The 11110-nt window shown below is 43.9% G+C and overlaps 1 pseudogene across 1 annotated transcript; it reads left to right on the forward strand.

Moving 5' to 3' along the window:
• The first annotated feature begins 3106 nt into the window (after positions 1 to 3106).
• On the forward strand, positions 3107 to 9731 carry LOC309867780 (ribonuclease pancreatic pseudogene; annotated as a pseudogene). Its single transcript, XR_014316706.1, has 2 exons — positions 3107 to 3197; positions 9035 to 9731. The product of XR_014316706.1 is annotated as a ribonuclease pancreatic pseudogene (transcript).
• Positions 9732 to 11110: the final 1379 nt, after the last annotated feature.

Below are 11110 nucleotides of genomic sequence, written 5' to 3' on the forward strand. Positions count from 1 at the left end.
CCAGGCTTTGCTTTCCCCTCCTCTGGAATTACCCTCTTCTCCTTGATCAGTGAACTGGGTCCTGGCTGGATTTCTTGCTTATCTTCTGTGGGGAGGGGCCTGTTATAGTGATTCTCAAGTGTCTTTGCCTGAGGCGGAATTGCTCTGCCATTGCCAGAGGCTGGCTAAGTAATCTGCTTGGTTTCTCTCTCGGGAGCTTTTGTTCCCTGAATGCTTTCTGTAGAGCTCTGGAGGATGGGAATGAAAATGGCAGCCTCCCAATCTCCAGCCTAGAGAAACCAAGAGCTCAGGGCTTCACTCCTCAGTGCACCCTTGGAGAAAAGCACTCAATGACTACCTGGTCCACGGCCACCCTCTGAGCTCACATGACCTGTGACCCAGAAATTCTGTCTCAGGCACACAGCCCCATTTAGGGTCTCCAAACCCAGCAGATCTCTGCCACACTCTGGGGGGGGGGGGTCTCCCCGGCCCTGCCACTTGTGGGGTCCCTGCTCAAAGAGCAATGCCCTGACTGTGCCACAGATCAGAGTTTAAGGTAACCCCGAATTCAGAGTTCACTCCTTGGCTCTGTCTCTGTAGCCAGCTTCCCTGCTTTAATACCTGGGGGCTCTGCTACACTCAGACACCCCCGATCCTTCTGTGACCCCACAGGACTTGAGACCATGCTGTCCCCACAAGGGCTCCACCCCCGCGTAGACTCTGGAGCGATGTCCTTCAGTGTGGCAGACTTCTTTTTTTTTTTTTTTTTTTTGACACAGAGAAAGAGATCATAAGCAGGCAGAGAGGCAGGCAGAGAGAAGGGGATGCAGGCTCTTTGCCGAGCAGAGAGCCTGATGTGGGGCTCATCTCAGGACCCGGAGATCATGAACCAAGCTGAAGGCAGAGGCTTTAAGCCACTGAGCCACCCAGGTACCCCAGTACAGCAGGTTTCTAAAAGTTCTGATTTTGTGCTCCATTGCTCTGTGGCTTGCCGGAAACTGGCCCCTCCCCGCACAGGCTACCTTCCCATCTCTTTGGATTCACTTCTCCATAAGTCCTACCTTTCAGAAAGTGGTCAATGTTCTGTTTCAAGAATTGCTGCTCTTCTCTTCGATCTCCTGTTGGGTTTGTTGGTGTTCGGAATGGTTTGATAACTATCTAGCTGAACTCCTGCAACCTGATGTCATCTCAGCCTGCTACCATTCTGCCGTCTTGATTTCTACCAACCATTTCTTGGAGGGACTATCTTTTTGCCTTTGGATAGTCCTACTTGCTTTGGTGAAGATTAACTGGCCACTAATTGATTGAATATTTATTAAACTAAATAATCTAATAGAGGAACTGGTGGGTAGAAAAACAATTGCTCTGGCAGAATGTTTGAAATGTTGAAATTTCACATGTGATGGTATTAGGAGGTCAAGTACTTGAGAGGTGACTAGGTCATGAGGGTAGAGCCCACAGGAGTGGGGCTCAGGAGAACTCCCTGCCCTGCTACCATATGAAGACACAGCAAATAGGTAGCCATCTATAAAACATCTATAAATATCAGGTGGATTTTCAGCAGACACCAAATCTGCTGGTGCCGTCATCTTGGACTTTCCAATCCCTTAAACACTTAGAGATGTTTGTTGTTTATAAGCCATCCAGTATGTGGAAGCTTGCTGTACCATCCTGAACATCTCCCAATGTCCTCCATGTTATTCCTTATGCTCCATAAGTAAGTGAAACCATATGATAATTGACTCTCTCAGCTTGACATATACAATGGAGTATTATGCCTCCATCAGAAAGGATGAATACCCAACTTTTGTGTCAACATAGACAGGACTGGAAAAGATGATGCTGAGAGAAGTAAGTAAAAGTCTGGAATTTTTGAAGAAATCAGCATCACATTTTAATTTGTCCTTCTAAATAGACATCATTTGTGGTGACAGTTTGATTCACAGCAAAAAATGAGTAGAAAGCAGAATTCTCATATATAATTATTCAGCCTCTCCCATTGTCAACATCCTACACCAGAGCAGTACATTTGTTATAAATGATGGACCTACTTTGACACATCTCCCAAAGTCTATAGAAGCCATTAGGGTTCACGTTGGGTGCTGTATATGTGTATGTAACTAGGGTTTTTTCTCTTGCTAGTCTATCTTTTGCCAGCTTAATTTGTACATTCCTGGTCTCTGAATCTAAGAGGGTGGAGGAAAAAGTTTCTTCTTCCACTCTGTTTCCTCCACGTATTCCATAAACACATGTCCAGGTGAACCACATTAACCCTTGTGCTCATTTGCTCACTCTTGTAATACATCTAACATAGTCTGAGAATTGTTTTGCCCATACCACCATGATGAACTCCAAAAGTTTAGAATGTGTTTGCAGTTTTTCCCTTATCTCTACATTCCCTGCTGAAGACTGATGTTTTACACCTAAACCGTAAAATCAGAGATAATAAAAGTATTGTTGTTTAGTTAGTGTGCCGTACAGTGAGGCATACGCACACCATGCTGTTAGTCATAGGCTACACTATGGCGTTGCGGCTCTAATTCAGGCCCATGCTTTTTCTCACTACATGATGTTCCATAAAGTCACAAATGAAGTTAAGTAGGCATAGAGTCAGGAGCAGAAAGTGTTTTTGAGACTGAGATGATAACATGCAGATAAGCAGGCATATCTATTTGGCCATCCCAGAGACAGCTCTCTTCTCTTTCCTTAGACTTGTCATTGGACAGGATGAACTGATTACAGGGCCATCCTCTCAAGGGGCTGGAAGGTCAGTGAAAGTCAGGACAAATCCCAGACCTCCCCGACTTACTCCTACACCCAGTCTAAATACTTTTCATTGGAAGAGAGTATTTTCTGAAACTTGATCAATCGACAAGCACTCAGAAATGTTAAACAAAACTACATTGTTCACTGAGAACTTCAGCCAGTAATAATTTCATCTGAGCTGGCTGATGAAGTTACAGGTCTGAATTGCTATCCCCAATGGTCCATTTTTCTGAGGCCTGGGGATATATGGGAGATTTGAAGCTGTCTTGAGGCAACTTTCCCAGGAACATAACAGGAATCGAGGCCTTTTGAGAGGAAATTTTAGAGATAGAACAAGACGGGGGACTGCAGATAAGACATATCCTGCTCTGGATCTACCCCCTCCCTCTTTCTGGCCACTCTACTGTTTACCACACAGAAGGGAGTAGCCAAAGGCAACTTTTAGGTGCAAGGTAAGCTGCACCTAAGCTGTAAGGTGCAAGTGCCTTCTGACAGTTACCCCACAGTAAATCTTAGTGTGCCTACTGTGATGTCCAATCCCAGATCTGCCTGTGTTTTCCTGATACACCCATTCCATTTTCACTGCTCTCTGATTCTCTATAAAGATAGAAGTTATAGCATCTGAGTGGCTCAGTCAGTTAAGTGTCTGCCTTTGGGTCAGTTCATAATCCCAGGGTCCTGGGGTCAAGCCCCTCATCTTGGGCTCCCTGCTTAGCAGGAAGCCTGCTTCTCCCTCACCCTCTGATGCTCCTCCTGCTTATGCTCTTCTATCTGTCCAATAAATCAATAAGATGATTTAAAAAAAATAAAGAGAATTTTGAAACTTTTCAGTTTATCCTTCCCTCCCAATCAGAAACTTCAATTACTATGGACTCTGAAAAACAATCTGAGGGGTTTGAAGTGGTGGGGGGGTGGGAGGTTGGGGTACCAGGTGGTGGGTATTAGAGAGGGCACGGATTGCATGGAGCACTGGGTGTGGTGCAAAAATAATGAATACTGTTATGCTGAAAATAAATAAAAAATAAATAAAAAAAAAAGTCTCATTCAGGCACCTGGGTGGCTCAGTTGGTTAAGCGACTGCCTCCGGCTCAGGACATGATCCTGGAGTCCTGGAATTGAGTCCCACATCGGGCTCTCTCCTCAGCAGGAAGTCTGCTTCTCCCGCTGACCTCTCTCCTCTCATGCTCTCTCTCTTTCTTTGTCTTTCTCTACCTCTTAAATAAATAAATGAAATATTAAAAATAAATAAATAAATTTTTTTAAAATAGGAAACTTCAATTACTGTCACCTCTACTTACCTCTACTACTAGATCAGAATTAAAAGTGAGGGGCCGCCTGGGTGGCTCAGTGGGTTAAGCCGCTGCCTTTAGCTCAGGTCATGATCTCAGGTCCTGGGATCGAGCCCCACATCGAGCTCTCTGCTCTGCGGGGAGCCTGCTTCCTCCTCTCTGCCAGCCTCTCTGCCCTCTCTGCCTACTTGTGATCTCTGTCTGTCAAATAAATAAATAAAATCTCTAAAAAAAAGAATTAAAAGTGAACTTTTAATTTTGACTCTTGAAGAAACAATATCAGTTGTGGTAATAATAATAACATTAAAATTCTTTTAGGGCTTACAGTGTGCTTTGAATAGGATGACCCTATAATTTGCTGTCTGGTTGGGACACTTTTGAGAGTGAAGAGGGACATTATTATATATTAGCCAAGAAATGAGCATAAATAGGGATGGTCCTCAGCAAGCAGGGGCACTTAGATGGTTTCATAGCTATGAACCAGTTTCACATGATAGAGAGCAAAAGGAGCTCTCCGTGGTCTCTCTGTAAGGGCACTAATCCCTTTCCCAAGTGCTCCACCTTCATGACATAATCACCTCTCAAAGGCCCCACTTTTATTTACCATCCCGTTGAGACTTAGGTTTTAATATACAAATTTGGGGTGGGGGTGGGAAACAAACATTCAGTCCATAGCATCTTAGAATAAGGTACTTAAATTATTCCTAACTTACAGATAAGGAAACAAATACAGAAGTTGATATATTATTGATCTTTAAAATCATAATGCAGGACTTTTGGGTACACATCTGCACTCAACCAGAAAAATGCAAGTTGGAGTTTCAGGAATAATTAAAAAGGTGAACTGATTCCAGACCACTGTCCAAACAGACTCCAGTTGCTATGCACTTAAATTCTCTTTTATTAGTGCTTTGCCAATCATCCATGTGTTTTATAGATGACAAACTGAGGTCCAGAGAGGTGATAACATTTTCCTGAACATAACATACCAGTCATGAAGCTGCAACTAATACATATGGTCTCCTCACTCTACAGGCTTTAGTCAAATTCTCAAGAGCAGTTTATGGAAATGAATATCACATCATATATGCCTAAAGAAATGACAACTGTGATGTATGTCAAACTACTTGAGAGAAATTTTGAGAGATTGATATCATATTTAATCTGTGTAATGAAGGTAAATACTGCAACTGTGATTTAATGTATGGGAAATGAGGTTTCTCAGTAATGGCTCACAGACTCATTCTATACTGGATAGCTGTCCCCATGACCTAGAGGACAACAGAGATGATGCAGACATTCTCAGAACCATTTTTTAAAACAGAAGTTTGAGGCAAACAAGACTCAAGTCTCACTGCTTGGAGAAAATCCCATTGCTGGAAGGGACATTCTTCTGCTGCTCATATTCTTAGTCAACATCACTGTTTCTCAGCTGCATCCTTTTCCTTGTCTGGTACCAACCTTCCCCTTTCCACCATCATCACAGACAAGACAGTCTCCTATTCCTTTACCCATGTCAGCCCCCTTCCTGGAGCTATGCTCTCTCTCTGTGCTGTATTTTCACTGTCTTCTCCCATACTGACTCTTTCCTCAAGATGTGCACCCCTTCATGTCACCTTCTCCCCAGCCATCCCCATCCTGTCAGTGCACAAATTTACTCTATCTCATCACTGTCAGCCTCCTCATTAACTCAATTTCTTTCACTCTGACTTTTTCTTCAACCTATTGGAATAAGGGTTCTCTGAAAGTACTCCAGAAAATACTCCATTGATCTCCTTATTATCATCTAATAAAATATTACCTACTTAAACATTTTTAAAAATTGTAAGTTATCTATATGTACATGTATATATATAAATATACACGTAGTGTGTCGGTATACTTTCTCTATATGCACATAGACAGAGAAAGAGTGTTAGTTTTTTTCTATCAGTCTTGTCTTTTAACTGTACCATTTAGTCCATTTATATAACATAATTATTCATTTTTATTTTCCTCAGTGAATACCTACTACCTTATTTTGCCATTGCTAGTATTCTCATTTGTCTGGCATTTCTATTTCCTATCCTTTCTTTGCTTCTTTTGGATTAGTGGTGTAATTGTCTGTCATTCTGTGACAGCCATTAAAGCTGTTCAAAGTAATTCTCTCATTACAGGCACCTAGAAGGATCCTATTTCTCTGTCCCTTGTACTTAAATGTGACCATGAGGTTTTCTCCAGTCAATGGAGTGTGAATAGAAGTGACATATGTCCCTTCCAGCAGAAGCATTAAGAGCTGTCCTCTGTGGTGCTGTTTTTTTATTTTTGTTTTTGTTTTTTAGGTTTTATTTATTTACTTAGATAGAGACAGAGAGAGAGAGTGGGTAAAAGGCAGAGGAGGAGGAGGGAGAGAGAGAATCCCAAGCAGACTCCAAGCTCAGCCCAGAGCCCAATTCAGAGTTTGATCTTATGACCTGAGATCATGACCTGAGCGAAAATCAAGAGCAGGATGCTTAACCAGTTGAGCCATGGGGGCATCCCAGTACTATGTTCTTTCCTCTGCCTCTTTGATTAAGACAGTGTGGGACAAGAGCAAGCCTGTGTCAGCCTGTTTTCCCAAGTGACAATAGCAGGCAGAACTTCTAGGCTGGACCAAGGTAGATATGTAGCAGGAATGAAAAAGAAACTTTAAACTACTGAAATTTTGAGATTGTTTGTTACTGCAGCACAACTAGACTCTCCTAACTGATCCACAGTCTACTTATTCTCTGCTAGTTTGGAATTCAAACCCTATGTTTCCCTTCTTTTCACTGCTTATCTTAGAAATTCTCAAATGCATACTAAACATAGAGAAGTCTAATCAATATTTTTAGTCATCTCTTGAACACGGCAATTCACATCACTTCCAAGTTATGTTCCTGATATATATTTTAATTTTATCTTCTTAACTCAGCAAGAAATTATTGCTTTATATAGTCAAAAGATCTTTGACTTGTTCACATACTTATCACCATCTTTTTTTATTCCTTCCTGAATTCATATTTCTGATGAGTAGCCTTTCTTTGTAACCTCAAATCCATTCTTAGAAATTTTTTAGTGGAAGACTGCTTTAATGAAGTCATATAACTCCATTAGGTTTTGTTTTATATTATTGTTTTGTCAGCAAATGCCTTATTTTATTCATTTCTAAGTGCCAGAGTAAATAATTCTCTGTTGGTGTGTTGAGAAATCAAAGCCAGTGTATTGAATTAAGATTATGATGTGCTAAAGAGGGGAAAAGCCATTCACATGGTCAGGTTACACCCTCAGCATTCCAGCTGCCACTTTCAGGAAATGAAAAGCCCAGGGCACAGTTTCAGGACATGGATACAGAAGCAAAGTCACAAGATTTGTCCCGTGCCTTGGTGACTGAGCCAGCCTGACATCCCTTGGGGGTTTCGTTTGACTTTAGTTCCTCTCCTCCACTCTGACCTTCTAGGAGTGGTTGCTGTGGCCAAGAACTGTAACACATCCACCTTCCACACACAGGAGAGCTGAAGTGGCCAACACTGGGTGAGGTCGCAGGTCTCCTCCCCTACAAGCCCAGACCCCCCCTCCCAGACCCTAGGCCCATGCAGTCTTCCAGCTGCAGAAAGCAGAATGCCCCCCACACCAGAAGAGGTGCTGTTGGAATTCCAGTCATGCCAGGACTCCTGGGGAGACAGAGGACCTCCATTTCTCTGGTGCTCTGAGGATCACGTGTTTATGTGTCCTTTGCAAACCTGCAAGAGTTATTTGTTTGATGCAAATGGCCCCCTGAGATGACAAGGACTTTGCTGCGGTTCAGGCATCATTACTGTAGTGGCTTTCTTTGCTGCTCCTTGTGAGCCAGCAGACAGATGAGGCTCACATGGTATGGTTCCTATAAACAAGACTCACCCTTCTCAGCAGTCCTGAAAAAAGAGTGGTGTGGATGGTTCCCTACAATGTCCTTCCTCACAATGTCTTTGGTTCCCACTAAAGTGAAACCAAGATGCTCCTCCCACCTATCTTTCCTTGGAAGCCAAGCCCCTTTGTAATCTGTATAAGATTCCCTCCCCAGGGATACCAGGATCACAGAGACTGGCCTTCTGCTCTGTCCTAGAGACCAAGCTAGAGATCCAGGTCAATGGCTGAAGAGATGGTCTCAGGGACTCCTTCTTCTTCTGTGTTTGGATTAGAGGGACCAGGGTGGTTGAGGTTAGCACCTGAAAAAACTTGAGCTGGACCAATATCGGGATGGAGCATGTGGGCTGCAGGGAAACAAAGGCACTGGGGGAGGGAAGCATTGCTCTTGGGAATACAATGGCATCCCTCTATGATGCTGGTGTTAGGAACTGGGCTGTTGCCCTTGTGTTGGAGAACAATAGGCCTCACTCTGCCCATCATGATCCTATAGGTCATGTGGTATTTCAGGGATACAGTTCAGCTCATGTTTTATTCAAAAGGATTTCCTGATAAGCACCTTGAGCACTGGTATAAATGTACTTATTCTTCAAATGTATTTTATTTTTTTAATGTTTTTAAGATTTTATTTATTTATTTGACAGGGATAGATAGCACAAACAGAGGGGGCAGCAGAGGGAGTGGGAGAAGCAGGCTCCCCAGTGACCAGTAAGCTGAGCTCAAGACAGGACTAGATCCTAGGACTTCAGATCACGACCTGAACTCAAGGCAGACACTTAACAGACTGAGCCATCCAGGTGCTCCCTCAAATAGATTTTAAATCTTAAAATTTCTAATATTCAGACATAGGACTGCAGGATTTCAGTTCACTGTCAAGTCACCAACCAGAGGGAAAGACCAGCTCTCTCCAGCTAGTAGGACTTAAATACTCTTCCACAAGAGTGTATGCGAGCATCTCAATCCTTGGAAAATTGCATAGGAGGAAGGATACCTTTCCGGCTGACCCAAACAGAGACTGTGAGCCAGGTGGGCCACAGGTAGGAGCTGGGGTTCTTGCTCAGGCAACACTTTTTCTCTTCTCTCCCTTTCCTGGCTAGGCTCTTCCAGAGGAGTGAGACCACCATGGCTCAGGAGAGGTTCTTCATCCTGTTCCCACTACTGGTCCTGGTGCTGCTGGTGCTGGGCAGTGTCCAGCCTTCTCTGGCCAAGGAGTGAGGGCCGAGAAGTTCCTGCAGCACATAGACTCGAACACCTCCACCATCAATGCAAGCTACTGCAACCAAATGATGAAGCGCCGGAATATGATGGTTGGATTTTGCAAGCCGGTGAACACGTTTATCCACGAGCCTCTGCCAGATGTCCAGGTCATCTGCTTCCAGGGAAATGTAACCTGCAAGAACTGGAAGCCCAACTGCCACCAAAGCAGTTCCAAAATGCGCATCACCGACTGCTGCCTGAAGAACGGCTCCAAATACCCCAAATGCGACTGTGAGACCAAGCAGCAAGAGAAATTCATCATCGTGGCCTGTGAGTGTGTACAGTATGAGACAGTCCACTTTATGTTTCTGTGTAGGTCTGCACCTGATGCCCCACCTCCTTGTTGTGGCAACTGCTTCTCCCCTCTCCCTTCCTGGATATGAAAGAACTCCAGCCAGGGCTCCTATCCTAAACACATATGTGTTCCTACCCAGGACCTGCCCCTGTGTGGTTTGGGAGGTGAGGGGGTCCTTGTTTAAACCACTTCCTGGATTCTTTCAGTAAAATACAGTTGCAACCACCTGGATTTCTGAAACTGTCACCATCCTGATACTGTCATGTGATTGCGTTCCTGCTTGGGTGAGAACTGTAAATCTGGGTAGATTTCATAGGCATCAAATAGAATCATTACTTGCCTTTGCTCCTGACTCTTGGTTCTCCGTGACCTGAGATCATTCCTTTGCTCAGAGATGTCTTGCTGTCAAATATGAAGCTGTTAAGTATGGGCCATTTGAGATGAAAGGGAGCTACAGTCTGGGACTGTCCTGCTGGGTGAGCTGATGGAGGGGGAGCTTAAATACCAAAATCTCTGGCACAGAAGGAAGGACAGGGTGACCTCAAGAAAATCCTTCTCAGTCCCTGGCTGGGCAGGAGTAGGGGATGAAATTATGATCCTAAGTTTTCCTTTTCCTTTTATTGAGTGAGCTATTACCAGATCACATTGACCATCTCTTAGTTGGAAAGTCAGGACATTCCATTTAGGAGCTAGAAGGGTCTGTAAGGATTATTAAATTAAATGAGAATAAGTAGATTTTGACTCATGTATCCACTTTAATGGATTGTGCCTGCCTAGAACATTGCAGAAAAAAATTTTAATAAGCGATGAGGTTGAACGGTAGCCTCTGTTGAAGGCAGGATGGAGGTAAATGTGTGTGTTCCACTTGCTATCCCTGAGATAGTAATCCCCACTTTTACAGAGGAACAGCCTGAATCTCAGGAATGGGTAAGTGACTTGCTCACGGCTGCTGCTACTTAGTGGCACAGCTGAGACTAGACCCCAGGTCTCCTGGCCTCCAGTCCTTGTTCTTTCTGCTACCAGAGTGGACTCAGGAAGAAAATCCTGCCGTCTCCCTTTTCCTAAGTGTGGTGGGGAGATCACCTGGGTGGCTCAGTCTGTTAAGGGATCTACTCTTGATTTCATGCATATCATGCTCTCAAGGCCCTGGGATCAAGTCCCATATTGGGCTTTGTGCTCAGCTCAGAGCCTGCTTAGGGTCTTCCTCTCTCTCCTCCTCTGCCCCTCCCCTGCTTGCACATGTGCTCTCTCTCTCTCTCCTCCTCTTCCTCTGACTCTCCCTTGCATGTGCTCTCTTGCGTTCACTCTCTCTCACTCTCTCTCAAATAAATAAGTAAATCTTTAAAAACAGAAAAGTAAGGTAGAAGTAATTATGGATATGGCATCAAGGAAGTAGGTATAGGCAGACCCAAGAAACAAGATCAGAAAGGATGGCATAGTAGGGTACATAGTTCCCTTGGTTCTATTGGACGTCCTGTTCTGGAAAGTTCACTGATCAAATCACTCAGGAGGAGGAAACTCATATTTTCCCACAGGAAGCATAGCTTCACTTTTCCAGAATTCTACCTTTGTCTCTTGGGCTTTAAGGAATGGTGGGTGCACTCTATGGCAGCCTTGATAT

This window comes from Mustela nivalis (assembly GCF_964662115.1).
Source record: "Mustela nivalis genome assembly, chromosome: 6".
Taxonomy (NCBI): domain Eukaryota; kingdom Metazoa; phylum Chordata; class Mammalia; order Carnivora; family Mustelidae; genus Mustela; species Mustela nivalis.